At 31.9% G+C, this 16,721-nt stretch overlaps 1 protein-coding gene across 2 annotated transcripts in view; it reads left to right on the forward strand.

Annotated features, from left to right (window-relative positions):
- The window catches only part of LOC113397326 (nephrin-like), a 212,313-nt gene that overhangs the window by 43,954 nt on the left and 151,638 nt on the right, over positions 1 to 16,721 (forward strand). The gene's annotated exons all lie outside the window — the stretch shown is intronic.

A 16,721-nucleotide genomic window follows, 5' to 3' on the forward strand; every position in this document is an offset into this window, starting at 1 on the left:
ACGCAGATCTTAATTATTTCGCCTGATTTTGATAATTTTGCATAACCCATGCAGATAAATGAATGAAATTTATCATTAGAATATTATAGTGTAAAATGACTATTTTTACATAATTATGTTTTAAAGGATCCACTTCCAGGGTATTCAGTTAAAATTATAGAACTAAAATATATTTTTCCCAAAAAATATACACTTTGCATTGACTTAAAGTTTGGTATGGACATATAATTTACATGGAAATATATTAGAAATTTAATAGCCTCTACTAGAAGGAATAAATACATCTTTTCTATTAGAATTATTGTTTTCTTTGGCCTTCGACAAATATATCTATAACTTCGATACAGGAATCCTTCTGATAGATTACTGGCTGTATCCCTTCACATTTCTATAGAAGGGATATCCGTGTTCATTTTTCAATAAAAGATACGTAATCTATTCACGATACTAAGGCAAATGTCATTTTATGACAAATTGACATAACCTACATAGATTTTTTTTTATTAAAACAGGATATTCCTTTCCCTTGAAGTATAATTTTGGCAAATATAATTTATATATTAATAATAAATTGACAAATCCCTTAACCTTCCAGGCTTATCTTACCCCTAAAGGATAGATTTTTTTATGGTAAATAGTACACTTTTGCGATGTATACAACTACGTCAAAACTCCATATCAAATTACAAAGGGAAAGGTCAGGCGATCGTAATAAATGCTGGACATGATCATACCCAAAATTCCCCATGTTTTCTTCTTTCCCAATCATGCTCCCGTCTCTTCGGGTCATATAAAACTGTAACAAAATATAAAATCGATAATAGTTTCAAAATAAGTTCTACGATGTGAAAAGGGCATAGGGCGCGCGGTCAGATGTAGATTAGTACTGCGTAAGCCAATCACGAGCAAAATCTTGTCGCGATACATTATATTGTTTGTTCCAATTTATGGCTAAGTAAATCACGCAACATTTAATATAATAATTGTAGGTTTTACTATTGGCATTTCATCGTCTTGAATATATTTGAATTTAAGTATCATTAAAGTTAAGAGGTCCTTTTTTATTTAAATTATATTTTTTATGCGAAATATTTAGACGTCTTGACCGTAAGACGGACCCATATGTCGTGACGGCCAACGTAGGACTCTCTATTATGCCGTCGTTCTCTCGATCATTGGCCTCGAATCCTCTGTGATTCCACTTAGTTGCTGTCGATATTATTTAATTAATAAGTAAATTATATTATTTATTTAAACTACTTGGTTTTCTTTCATTATTAATTATTTCATCATTTTTAGATTCCATAGATAAACAACCGCCAACATACTCACTAGTGACTCTTTTTCTTGAATACTATTCGTTTGATGATAATAATCACATACAATTAAATGTATACCAGCTGTATGAAAATCAACGAATGCTTACTCAATAATTTTATCATCTAAAAATCTTGTAATGTGTCTTATTTACTAATAATTTCTCGACTTAAGCTTTAAATTTATTCATTGCTTAGTTTAAAAAATAATTTATTTATGATATAAATATAGAATTTTGTTAATCCTCAGCTAAACCAAACAATCTTAATTATTCCTTTTGTTCTTGATAAATAAGAGCGACCCATTAGTGAAGTAAGTGGAGCCGCAATCTTGAAATGCCTTCGAATATCTGGCTATTCTCCAACAACGAGAATCGTTGAATTTCGTGTCAATGTCAGAATAAAAATAATGATCATAAAATATATTTTATATATTTGACTTTATCACAAATAAAAACAACACGAACGTAAAGCTTTGTAACTCTATAATGTTGGAATATGAAAGAGGAATTTATCGAGACCGATTCGTTTGTTTCATTCATTCTACCTTTAAATAAGAGGATGGATACGTTGATCTTGATTTTATTTTGACAACAAATATATCATTTCAATTATTTCAAATGTAAATAATTCTTGTATGTAATGCACTACGGAAATACATCTATTAAACAAACCAATTGTTTGAACCCGTAATCTTTCGTTAAATCCGTTTGGACATGCGCCTAGCGAATATTAAAAGGATATAATATATTTATTTTTAAGTCAAACATGAAATCTGTTTTTCTATCATCTATTTAGATTATTTGTTTATTACATTACGTTACATTAGTAGCCTGTAAATTTCCCACTCCTGGTCTAAGGCCTCCTCTCCCTTTGAGGAGAAGGTTTGGAGCATATTCTACCACGCTGCTCCAATGCGGCTTGGTGGAATACACATGTGGCAGAATTCCGTTGAAATTAGACACATGCAGGTTTCCTCACGATATTTTCCTTCACCGCCGAGCACGAGATGCATTATAAACACAAATTAAGCACATGAAAATTCAGTGGTGTCTGCCTGGGTTTAAACCCGAAATCATCGGTTAAGATGATTACGATTATTTTAAGAATACAATGGTTATATTACTGATTTTTTTTTTTATTATAACTGCAAGTTTCTGAATGATTTGAGAAACATTAATTCTGATTACTGAATATTACTGTAGTAATATTGAGAAATAATAATACTGAGAATGAAAAGGTATTTGTATTTTTTTAATGTTTTCTTGGAAGAGAACTTTAATATCCTTCGTTGTTTTTCTTTTGTGTCTTATGTTTGACGAAAGTCATTAAATCCGTTATATAATATTTTGACAATTATTTTATGTCACATTTTGTGTCTCACGTATAGTATAATACAATTTCCGAAATAAAATAAATTCAAAACTTCGCCATAAAATATTTGACTAAAAAAACTATTGTAATTTACTAATACACGGCTTCATTTCATAATACAGTACGTGTCCTTCGTACGATTGCAATTCTACTAAGCTTTATGTAAAGTGTAATTTGTAAAAGTACTTTGGAATTTTTTATTCTTTCTCATGCGTTCTATTAAATTGAAGTTTTAATGTAATTGATAACACAGTAATATATTATCAAATATTACTTATTACCTTATTCTCGAGATTCAATATTATAACACAGCACTTAGTACATTGTTATGATATAATATTCCGTTGGATTTGTTATTTATTTCCGTGTGTCATATTATCAGTAGCATCCCAAAGTTTGGATGTTGACGGTTTCAAAATTCCCGGGGCGTAGAAATTACGTAAAAAACCGACAGGCCTGCGCCTAAACTTGTTTCAGTCGTGTCGGATTATGAGAATGATATGAGTTCACCTCTGTTTACGGCCTCACGCGAATAAAGTAAAAAGAAAATATATACTATAATATACTTCGTGATTGGACTTTGTGCAAGACAGTTTGGATAGGTATCACTCATCAGATATTGTGTCACCAAACATAAATACGTGGTATTGTTGTATTTCGGTTTGAAGGGCGAGTGAGCCAGTGTAACTACAGGCAAAAGGGACATAACATCTTAGTTCCCAAGGTTGGTGGCGCATTAGCAAAGTAAGCGATGAGTAATATTTCTAACAGCGCCAATGTCTATGGGCGGTGGTGACCACTTTAAATCAGGTACCCCATCAGCCGGTCCACCTAGTAATAAAATAAAAAAATCCTGTATTGGCTGTTCTGTGTTAAGTTAGTCCACAATGACCAAAATCGATCAGAGGGATTATGAGAACTGTGGCCTTATAATGTAGCCACTAAACCAACAATATACAGCCCTCATCGGTATGACATAACTGCGGCACGATATTAAATTGTTAACTCTAGACCAAACCCATGAAAAGTATTAAAATTATTATTTTATTGGTTATTTTGACAGATTTATTTTTGACAATTTAATAGTTACTTAACAATGTGATCGTCGAACTCAGAACATATCGCATTCTTATTTAAATAGTAAAGAAAACTTCTTGTTATGAAGGTTTCATTGATCGTATATTTATATAGCTAAACTTTCGGGCTTAGGAAATCCTAAGCCCGAAAGTTTAGCTATGCTTCGTCGGGCGCCGTTCAAACTGACCATAAATTACATGACATAACATCGGGTGGGACACAGCATGTTTTGAATTCCAAATGAATTGAAACAAAGCGTCATATTTGAGTTTTCCCTTTGCAGCGGTCTCGAAAGTTTTTATTAATGCGCTTGTCAGTTGCTTTGTACTTATATTATGATTTCAAAAATAAAAATCTACACAGTACTCGTAATATGAACTGGGATTTTCAACCTTAATATTATTGTGATATAAAGTTGAAGTTCTGTTGATTGCAAATGGATTGTCCAGTACGTTGTATTTTAATGGCAGCTCGGTCGTGGAATAACTTTGAGGGGTCATTTTTATTAAGCATGCCTGTAGTCGCTTGGAATTTTGTCATTTATTATTAAATTTGAAAATAGTTTGGTTTTAAGCCTTTAGTTTGGTTAATAAATTATGTTTACCAAATAAATATGTGCGCATAGTATTGGTGCTATATATTTTTTACTAAATATAAATCATTTTAATAATCCAATAAGGTAATTGTAATCAATATAACGTTTATTTTTATAAATATATTTTTTCATTCCAGAGGCGTGGTATTTGAACCAAATACATTATTAATTTAGCTTATCAAACATTTAAAAAATATGTTTAATTTAAGTTACTAAACTTTGCTAAATAAAGCGAATTATCTGGCAAAATATTATATACTATCGTTTAATTTTCATACAAAATAATTAATGCCATAATTGTATTTTATTAATTTACCTATTTAATTTTATTGTTGGAAAAAAAACTATTGAGTATCTTCTCAAGGTTTCTACATTCCGAAGGTTTATATATAATTTAATCTTGTATAATGACGCTGCACAAGTGATTATAAGAGCCTACTTGGGAAAAAAATATTTCGATTTTAAAAGGAACTTGCTGCTACAATTTTTTCAGATTCAATAGCTTAGCGGTACACGGACCGCCTAAGGATGTGAAAGTTGCCGATTCGATCGTAACCCCTTGGGCTCAGAACTTGTTCTCGTTATCTCTAAGCAATCAGCTTACTTAATTGTAGGGACGTACAAGAATATTGTGTGAACCTTATATATAGTTCCTGCGAATTATCCGAGTGTCTAAGTATACGAGTATAACAATAAACTTAAACGTTTGGATGAAAAAGTAAATTAAAAAATGATTATTATTCGTAATGATTAAATATATAAAACAAACTATTTTCTTCAAAAATATACACGAATTCGAAAACTAATTTGTTTTGTAGTTTACAAAAAATCGCATTCGTAAAAATGAAATCACGTTACCGATTTTTCCGAACTTATCGTTCGCCGATTTTAAATAAGAGCGAATTTTCTTTCGGTGAGTTCACAAAAAGAATACGGTCTACAAATCTTTTCCTTTACGCCCGAAAACTATTCTTTTGTTCTCTATTTATTTTCTTCGAAATGCATTCGGCATCTCACCAGAATCGATTAAGGGCGTGCTTGTTTTGTATTAAATATACATATTTTATCCACAGCGAATGTAAAGCGCTTCAAAATGACACGTGCAGAGAACACCCGCTCGATTTATTGGTTTGTATTTTCGAAGTGTTCTCTACTAATAATATAAAAGAATGTTTTATTAAATAAAACATGTTTATCTATCAAATCTACTTTTATAATTTTATAAATTCCTGAAGTTATTAAGATTTACATATTAATAAGCTTCAAGAGATGACATAATAAGCTTAAAGTACAAGATTTAGTTACCATATACGAATAATATAAAAAATTCATGACACGTCTGAGAAGTACATTATTTGATTTAGAAATTTACATGTATGATTATTTGTATCCAATATATACACGTAAAATGTATTAGAGTCACTACCGTATATAGATGCAGCTCTGAAGTTATTTTACCAGCGATAAATATAAATTTATACAAGCATACGTCATGTATTTTTCATAGAGATCGCCATACTGCTTGACGTTTACAGTTACGGCTTTGCTCCTTAGGGTCATGGCATGAAGTTATATGGCAAATAACTTCTTCAATTTCAATAAACAGTATTTTTATATGTCATTTCATTTTATAACTTTACATTTATATAAATAAATCTATATTCATTTAATAAAATTACATATACAAATATTCATCTTGAAAAATTAAATCCCATCAAAAACATAAATGTAAAAATGACAGCCAAGTCCAATATTATGATATAAACCTTGGTTGTTGACTTCAACGACAAAACACGTGAGATCTAAATGGGTGCCAAGGTCAATGTTCCTTCCTGAAATTTATTTATAACTACATAAAATATCATTTCTTCTTATAACTTAGGATAATATATTGTAGCTTAAAGTCTGCCTAGAGAAAATTATAATAAAATGATAAAAATTTACCAGTTTCAGATTTTTTCCTTTGTATTGGTCTAATTATCTACCTGCATGCCAAATTTGAACTTTCTAGGTCACCTGGAAGTAGGTTACAGTTTTGATCTATAGGTCAGTCAGTGATAAAAGTGACGATTTTTAAACGTTAATATCTAAATAATCGTTTGAGATGCGTTTATAAAAGTTGGAATACATATGTATTTCCCGAGTTTTAATATATGAGCCAAATTTGACACGTTTATGTCAAATAGTTTTTGAGTTATTAGGAGGTCAATAGTGGCTCCAAGTGGTTCGTGTAATATTACACTCGGTGCTGCTCGCCAGTTCTGTTTGAACTTGGCTAACACGCTACCGCGTGTCTAGATTCTTTGTAAATAGTTTATAATCAAAAAACCATAGAAATTTTCAATATAACGATATTATTACAAATAACTGGTGGCTTTGCACAAGATTCCTTTAACAGGAAAGAAAAAAGAAACATTTTTAATAACATTCAGTGAACGTTGAAATATTAAAGAAAGCTACGGAGCTTTATGAAAATAATCATTTCCATCCATTCCTCCTGATTCTTTTACCTTTTTTTAACCCAGACCTAATGGAATAGACGCGGCTAATATTTTAAATTCACGACGCTTTTTCTAGGAACGAGTGTGACTTTTATGCCTATGTCAGGTATTTTTATAGCGATGAGCTGTATTAGGTTTTGACACGCGAGGAATCAACGTAACCACAGACTTTATCGAACACGAAAAATGAGTGGATATTGTATAATGTACTCTATTTTTCGTGAAAACTGTTTATTACAATAAATATAGACTTGACTGATTTGTAAATAAACAAACAAACTACGAAAACGGTGTTAATCTAATTATAATTGTCGTATCGATTCCAAATTTTGCAAGAACAAGTGTAATTCGAACGACAAAATAATAATAATATATAATTATATCGATTTTATTAGTCGATGTTGAAGGCTACTACTACGTAAACCCCTCGAGTTTGTCCTCGTTGACGAGGTTGGAATATTATACTGTCAGGATGTTATTTGTTTAGTATTGTTAAAATTAGTAAATAGCAACACACAATTTTTTAAAGACTGAAATATCTATAAACGTCTTTTCTAATATCATAAGGATGTTGTTATGAATAGAATGAATAAATTCATAAAGTTGTTATATTTATTCTTAAAAATAATGTATTATTAAGAGTACCATTTAAAAAACCTTTTTTCTAATTGATCACCAACTTGCATTGCAGTTCCAAACTTTCGAGTCATCACGGGATGCCCGGCAGAAGTAAAGCATCGAAATAAACGGTTTTTGAAAGCATTTATAATAAAAAAAAGATATAAAGAAAAATAAATAAAAACACAGACTATCGTATTTACAATAAGTATATTTTTCTTATTATTATTATTATAATACATAGAAAACGAAAACCGGAGAAAGACACCTGACGTTTGCCGTCACGGCATACAAGTCGGTCGTAGCTCCAAGGCGCACTGTAAGATTTTCTCATACGAGAACGTATTTTATTTTTCATAAGTACATTTTATTTTTACTTGGGTTTTATTCAAGCCCATCTGGAGTTTACGGCTCTCGTTAGATACCACTAAATATTAATATTTACTACAATTGTTGTGTTCCAATTTAAAGAGTTAGTGAACTTGTGTAACTAGAGCCCATTAGACAATTCAGAAACGAAATTGTCCGGTTATAATATATGTATTAATTAATAGGCTTTTGTTTATTCTTTAGACCATTGCGGCATAATGTGCTTTCTGGCGCACGGCAGTGGAAATACTATAAATTCCCAAACTCCGAGTCGCTATTAAATTTGTTGTCAAAAAACACAAAAATAAATCCAGTATCTTAAGATCTTCAGCCTTTTTGCTCTTGACCGTTGTATCAAGTGTAGCTATATAGTACTATGTCAAGATGTGGTCGACGATGGAGAGATGAGAGACTGTCGATATTTAGTCACAGTTTATGCATTAATATATTGAAGGCTATGTTACCAGTAATACATATATTTATGACATTTTTGAATAATATACCAAGCAAGATTTTTAAACAAAACTATACTCGATATCGACTACTTCAAACATCACTAGTTCTATTACCGAATTTAATGACCAACTTTTCTGAAGTAAATTGTCGATTAGTGAAATTACCGAAAAATAAAAGTGAGAAAAGTTTTTATAGTAAACTAATTGGTTCTGGTTTGCTCATTAAGAGGTCGCTGAGGTCGGCCCGTTGCTTTGCATAAAAACGGGAAACCTGCCAAATTTAGTTAACGAGTAGCAGTCGTCGAGTCAAATTGGGAGATTGCTGCAAAAAAGAGAACTATTACCTCGCTACTTTTGGCACCGTCGTTGAAATTATTACATATATTTAATACAATTATATTTACTTTGGTATATTTAATATGAACATAACAATAAACCATAAAGATAATTTTGATTGACCGAATTATGTTATAACTTTCTTAGTTAATTTAAATTTGGAAACATACAAGAAACTCAGCACACCTAAAAGTAGTAGTATGTAAATGTATCACTAACGAACAAAAGCCTCCTCTTATTTTGAGAGAGTTTTTTCGAAAACTCTCCAACGCAGACCCAATTGATATCAAGCCGTATTGATATAACATTAATGATTCCTTTTTTTAATAAAATTAAAGATTTGAAGACATAGATTTCAGAACTAAATATTCAATATTTAACACTTCAATAGTCTAAACTTCAAGCGGGTGAGACCACAAACTTATACTAAAGAATATAAAATTATTAAATACTGACGCCTTGTCAGAAGCTCGTTAGTTCTGGTATAAGTTTTATCAGATTAGTAATTTTCTGATTTAGGCAATACAATAAAAATGTCTCCGTATTTAGTAGTAAAGATTAGGAAAACTGACGTTCTTATTTCGTACCGATTGTTTTGACGATTGGGTGTACGGTACAGAAGTTAATAGGATAGGGCGTTAGCCAGCCTAACTATGCCACAATAAATACATTTTCAAACTTCGAAGGAAGGTCAAACATTTATACGCACATGCATTTATATATATTACGTTTCGATACTAAAACTAGGCGTTAAACTAGAACAAGAACGAACTACTACAACTAGTAAATTTCAGCTCACCATTGCTCGTTTATAACTAAGCTATTGATACTTAAATAAGTAGTTGAAATGTATACGAAGTTTATATTAAAATCTAAAATTACTCTTTTTTTTATAAAAATAGACGGAGAGCTGACTAGAAAAATTAACCACCTGATCACAACAAATCATAGATATTGCCAATGTGATTAACCGTCCTTTTCATTTGAACACTAAGATGTTATAAACACATACAACAAGGGTAGGTATAGTGAGGACACTGGAACAATTATTTTTTATTCCGGAACAAAAATATTATTGATTATTACTCTGTGGTTGTAAAATATTTGGTGTGAGTGAGTTGTAGCTTGACAATGCTTCCAAGTCGTTGGTTGAACTGGTTATATAATACAGAAACATATATTCAAATCTAATATCACTAGCAAAAATTACAGCAATAATTTCATTTAAGCTTTATGGGTCGCAAAATGAAATATATTATTCAAGTAGGCTTTTAAAACAGTATTAAGGGAAGCTACCAATGATTCGGAATGCAGACGCTACCGAGAAGATCCGGGAAGAAACCCAGTAGTTACTCTTTTTCAACATTTAAAAATAAAAAGTCATGTTAATTATTATTAGTTACAACTAACTTACTAACTAACTATATATTTTTAAATCTTTACAATTTTTATACTCTGCGTTTACGTTAAAAATTAAACGTATATATGATAGCATATTGGTTTAGTTGCACGAATATAAATAAGGTAACGATGTTTCAATTATAAGCGAGTGTTATTTCAAATTGAAATTTATGACACGGAAATACATTAATATTTTACCTTACTATAAATATAAATAATTTACATAACATTTCAGATCCCATCGTTGGGTCACATTTGCGACGTATTGGATCCAACCTCTAACATTGTATATTGGTAATGGTGAATATTATAAATATTATATACTGTAATGTTATGTATGTCTGGAAAAATATTAATGATTATATGAGAAAATGTGATACTTTTTTATGGCATAGGTTGGCGGACGAGCATACGGCCACCTGATTATAAGTGGTCACCACCGCACATAGACAATGGCGCTGTAAGAAATATTAACCATTCCCTACATAGCCAACGCAACCAACCTTGGGAACTAAGATGTTATGTCCCTTGTGCCTGTAGTTACACTGGCTCACACACCCTTCAAACCGGAATACAATAATACTGAGTAATGTTGTTTGGCGGTAGAATATCTGTTGAGTGGTAGGTACCTACCCAGACCGGCTTACACAAAGCCCCACCACTCAAGGCGTTGATACAAGGAACAAGCACAAACTTGTTACTCCTGTTGCACGACTTAATATAGTCGATAACTTTTTTTTGGTTAATTAATACGGTTCTACAACAGGTATTTTAGTAAAACTTAGAAAACAAATAAATTATATCTGAGTTAACTTATAAGGTGCCTCGAATCCGAAACTTATTGCAGATATGTAAAATACCCTTTTTTTCCTCAAAATAAGTCACGTATCATCAATACAGGTAATAAAACAAATAACACGTACTACAAATGTTTAATATGTTTTAACGCCGTTATGAACTATTGAGATTACTCTTGGGATTTAAGAATGTGCGTAAAAAATTAAGGCCATGCACAAAACCTACTACAAATACAACGTTAATAGAAAACAATTCTATAGATTATATATTATAATTTAAATTAATGTCTTAGGACACAATTATATATTTAATAAAACGTAATGTAATGTAATTGATTTCAATATTTTATGTTATTTAAGTGTCTTAAAAACGTAACTACAGAATTTATTCACATTTTGTAGAAATGGTAGAACTTACAATTTGAACTAGTTTTACTTTAAATTTAAATTAATCTTTTAAAATGACGTATAATTAGGCATAAAATAATCTATTTAAAAAAAATTATCATTTTCAATTAAATATAGAACTAAATTTATTTAATTTTTATTCGTGAACGTAGCTTTATTATAACGTAAACGTTATAATAAAGTTACTTTTTTACGTTTATTAAACGTAATTGAAATCAGTCTGCGTGAAATTAGACCTCGTAAATATCTTTGAATATCTTTACATACTAAAAGAATTCATTCTCATTTATAGCCAACTTCATTTGTCAACGCGATTATCTTTTCAACGTTTCCCATTTACGCCATTACTAAAACGGGAATCGATATTACCGAGGAAATGAAGGCCAGTGTAAAATATGCTTTTTAGGGAGTCGAGCCCAACAAAAATATTGCAAGCATCAATAAAATGAACCCGAGGCGCAAAAAATACCGATAGCCCATTCAGTATTTAACCGCACAGTGGAAAATAATCCAATTTGGTCAGAAAAAGGTGGATTTATTAAAGTAAAAGAAATCTCGGGCCACGGCGAAATCTCTATTAGGTAAGGTTGGGTCATACTTTTCGAGAACCTACAAGGGATTAGGAGGATTTCGAAGGCACACATAATGCCGGGAGGTCTGAGTGTTGGGTATAACTATCGAAGGTCACGATTCGGAAACCCCATACGTTCCCTCAGGAGTAATCGAAACCTCCTCGATTTGGTTTTACCCATTTGCAACAATATTGACCATACAACTGATCGTGTTTCTTTTTATGTCTGTGTAGAACAGATAAAAAATATTATTATAAATAAGCAATATATTTCACGAAACAGTTTATGCTACTATCTTAAATTAAAGAGTTCTAGTTCAAAGTAATTTTGATGGTGTGATTTATTATTCTGAATAAATTATATATTAAATAAAGTTATTAAATAAGTCTAAGACATCATCTCCTCTTTAGAGGAGGATTAGAGTTTCTTCTACCAATAACATTAATATGGTGAAAGCGCCGAACTCGAGGTGAATTACAAATACAAATAAAGCTCATGAAAATTCAGTAGCGCTTGCCTGAGTTTGAACCTGCAATCATCGGTTAAGATACACACGTTCTAACAACTAGCCATCTCTGGTTATATTATTATATGAAAGCAAAATTATTCAGCAACGGAGTAATCGACCGCCGTGCATTTTTTGCATGGATATAGGTAGTTTATATGCCGTGAGTCAGAGTGGCATACTTTTTATAATGAAAAAAATATCGGAAGCAAGGTTGTACACAAACGTCGGTTGGATATAAGATTAATAATTATTATTACAGCACATAGTTTCAATTTAGTTTCAAGTTGTATTATACGTAAAGATAATAAAAACCACAAAATTATTATTACATAACATAACATAATCAGCTTGTAAATTTCCCACTTCTGGGCTAAGGCCTCCTCTCCCGTTGAGGAGAAGGTATGGAGCATATTCCACCATGCTGCTCCAATGCGGGTTGGTGGAATACACATGTGGCAGAATTTCGTTGAAATTAGACACATGCAGGTTTCCTTACGATGTTTTCCTTCACCGCCGAGCACGAGATGAATTATAAACACAAATTAAGCACATGAAAATTCAGTGGTGCCTGCCTGGGTTTGAACCCGAAATCATCGGTTAAGATGCACGCGTTCTAACCACTGGGCCATCTCGGCTCTCTATTATTATTGTTATTACATGCGTTGTCTTTTCTATTGGATTTTTTTCGATAAAATATATTTTCTCAAAATACTGCGATGTTTTATCTTTTAATTGACATTAATATATTCATAAAATCGTTATTGAAAGTGCCTATAAAGTCTTCAAATGTTTTTTATAATCCATATCACTATATTGTTTTGACGACCTCGGTGGTCGTGTAGTGTGTACACCGGTTTTCATGGCTACGCCACTCCGAGGTCCTGGGTTCGATTCCTGGCCGAGTCGATGTAGAAAAAGTTCATTACTTTTCTATGTTGTCTTGGGTCTGGGTGTTTATGGTAGCGTCGTTACATCTGATTTTCCATAACACAGGTGCTTTAGCTACCTACATTGGGATCAGAGTAATGTATGTGATGTTGTCCAATATTTATTTTTATTTATTTTATATTGTATTCATTTCGGGGAACATTTGAATACTCTTCCGAGTATTGAATAGAAGAACATTTGAATAGATTGTGGGTTTAAACCTTAGTTACTACAGCTGTTATCGTGTGCTTAATTTGTGTTTATAATTCATCAACAACTGTGCGGAAAATAACATTATGAAATTCTGAATTATTTGTCTAATATTGAAACATTTGAAAAAAAGAAACTTCCATATAATTGAATACTTAATCATGTTTATCGTCTAACATATTCCACGAAATCTATACTGTGGATTCCACATTCAATTCGATAATACGTGTCGGTATGATTTGAATTAAGCCACTGATATACCTTATGAATATTAATAATCTTGAGACAGATACGAACATGCATGTAATCATAATGTTACTCTACTTGTGAGAGTAGTTATGGAGAGAGTTTGCAGTAAATATTTAAATAATAAATCTTATCGTATACCTTACGTATTATTTGTGGAGAATAAAATTTTTTTTTGCATTTTTTTGCATTGAATTATTTAAATCGGTGACTTAGGATCGAAGATATTGATGGATTATTTGTAATTTACATTAAAAAAAAAACCGATTTAATTTTTTATGTTTGCTTTACTGGATATATTTTTAAGGACAGTTCGTTCGTAATATACATAAATTTATGTATTTATTTTTAAGAATGATACATTTTAGTTCGATCTCATAATTTAAAAGTAATATATTTGTGTTACCCATATCAGTTGTTAAATTTAAGTGTTTAGTGATGGTGTAACTATTAAAAAAAAAAACAATATATATCTACCAGCCAACAGCCAACTTAAACAAAAACACCATTTATTCGAATTAGTCAATATACACGCATAGAACTATAATATATCTGTATTATTATTTTAACATTTATTTGACCACTCCACAATTGTTACCCAATATTCACCTTTTATCTCCAGCGTGGTTGATCTAAAAAAAGGTTGAATTGGCCACCGGGGATTCAAAACAAATTCAGATAGTGGCGAGAACAGTGCAAAACGTGCAGTATAGAACAACAAATAGGGAATTGGCTGTGATCATTGACGTACAATTTTATTGGTGATAGAAAAAGTAACTACGATACAATATTTTAAAACGACTTTGATACTCATTGTCGTAAAATAAACGAATGATCAAAAGAAATAGTTATATAGAGTACTTCTCATATTTAATTGTTGTTTCTTTTATTGTTATGTATAACATAACATAACATAAACAGCCTGTAAATTTCCCACAGCTGGGCTAAGGCCTCTCTTTCTGAGGAGAAGGTTTGGAGCATATTCCACCGCGCTGCTCCAATGCGGGTTGGTGGAATACACATGTGCCAGAATTTCGTTGAAATTAGATACATGCAAATTTTCTCACGATGTTTTCCTTCACCGCCGAGCACGAGATGAATTATAAACACAAATTTAGCACATGAAAATTCAGTGGTGCTTGCCTGAGTTTGAACCCGAAATCATCGGTTAAAATGCACGCGTTCTAACCACTGGGCCATCTCGGCTGTGGGAATCAAATATGAGAATACACCTTTTTGCATGATATCCACTATTAGTTTTGAGCGATATATTATCTTTTATGTTATAACAACATTGGATTGCATGCATGTAGAACATTTGACATAATACATAGTATATAATCGTAGATTCGATTGATGACATTGCAGGTCTGACGTAATCAGTTTGATTTGAATTTTTAATTAATATAATGTAACCGCCTCAGTTGGCTTATTCTGTGTATAAATTTCGTAAAACCTAGGTCTATCCAATAATAGCTACGGAGAGAACGTAAAATCGCCTGTATGTAAAGCCACCTTAAAAATTATACCGAGATCATATGTATATCAGGCCTACCAAATTACTAGGCTACCTGATGATAAGCACCGCCCATAGAGGGTATCGCTGTAAGAACTATTCCTTACATTGCTGATAGCCCATCAAGCTTGGGAACTACGAAGTGTTCCTTATACCTCTAAATACATTAACTCACTCGCCCTTCAAACAAAAATACAACATAACAATACTGAGTATTGTTGTTTGTTCGTGTGTATAATGAGTGTGTAGTATCCCAGATGAGTTTGCACAAAACCCTTTCACCAAGTAAAGCGACGGCTCGTTTTTTCTCCGCATATAATTATATTTATTATGATACCGTGAACTTTGTTTTCATACGTCCTCCAAAAAAGAAAGTCTCTTTTCCCCACATGTTTCCATTAGATTTTTCGAAAAGTACAACTTTACTTAAAATGATTCTTCAACCAAACTAATTGATACCGAGACTTTTATTACTATGAATAAGTCTCGGTTTATAAATAAATGAATATTGAACAACATGACATACATTACTCTGATACCAATGTAAGTAGCTAAAGCACTTGTGTTATGGAAAATCAGAAGTAACGACGGTACCACAAACACCCAGACCCAAGACACCATAGAAAACTAATGAAATATTTCTACATCGAATCGGCCGGGAATCGAACCCGAGACCTCGGAGTGGCGTACCTATGAAAACCGGTGTACACACTATACGACCACGGAGGTCGTCTATAAATTATTAGGTCACCAATCTTATGTATAACTAGCTGTGCCCGCGACTTCGCGCGCGTTTTAATTTAACAAGAAAGTTATTTTTGTAGCGTAAGTTACTCCTCATTTCATCAGTTTTCTGCCAGTGAAAGTCCTTTCAAAATCGGTCCAGCCGTTCCAGAGATTAGCCGGAACAAACAGACAGACAGACAAAAATTGTAAAAGATTACAATGCATATGTATGTACATTGTACACGGTACATATATGTATATATACATATGCATTTAGTAAATAGCGGTAATTTTAACATTACAAACACACCCTCCAATTTTTTTATATGTATAGATAATGTATAATAAACGTGTCTATGGATTGCAGTCTGTTCATGTTTAAAAAAGACAACTTTGATATCTCTTGTAAGTAACGATTTTAATTACATTCGCTTTAAGACTGGGCTTAATGTAGTCTTAATTGACACGTCTGCAATATTTTCAGTAGACACATGCTCTAAATCGCGTGTATATTAGAGTGAATACCACTTACTCGACTGAATTCACGCTCCAAAAGTTTCTTTGAGTCGCTAAGATCACTTGATTTTTTTTTGCTCTTTGGATGTCGTAATCTTAACATGTATTTTGAGATTACGTTTCCATATATGACAACACCTAAGCTCCTTTAACTTGCACTGGTACGGTTTTTGATAGCTACAATGGGGCAGTGGTTAGATGTGGATCTTGCTGATAAACTGGCTCGAATTTGTCGTGAACTTTTTTAGTGTGT

This window comes from Vanessa tameamea, chromosome 3 (genome assembly GCF_037043105.1).
Source record: "Vanessa tameamea isolate UH-Manoa-2023 chromosome 3, ilVanTame1 primary haplotype, whole genome shotgun sequence".
Taxonomy (NCBI): Eukaryota; Metazoa; Arthropoda; class Insecta; order Lepidoptera; family Nymphalidae; genus Vanessa; species Vanessa tameamea.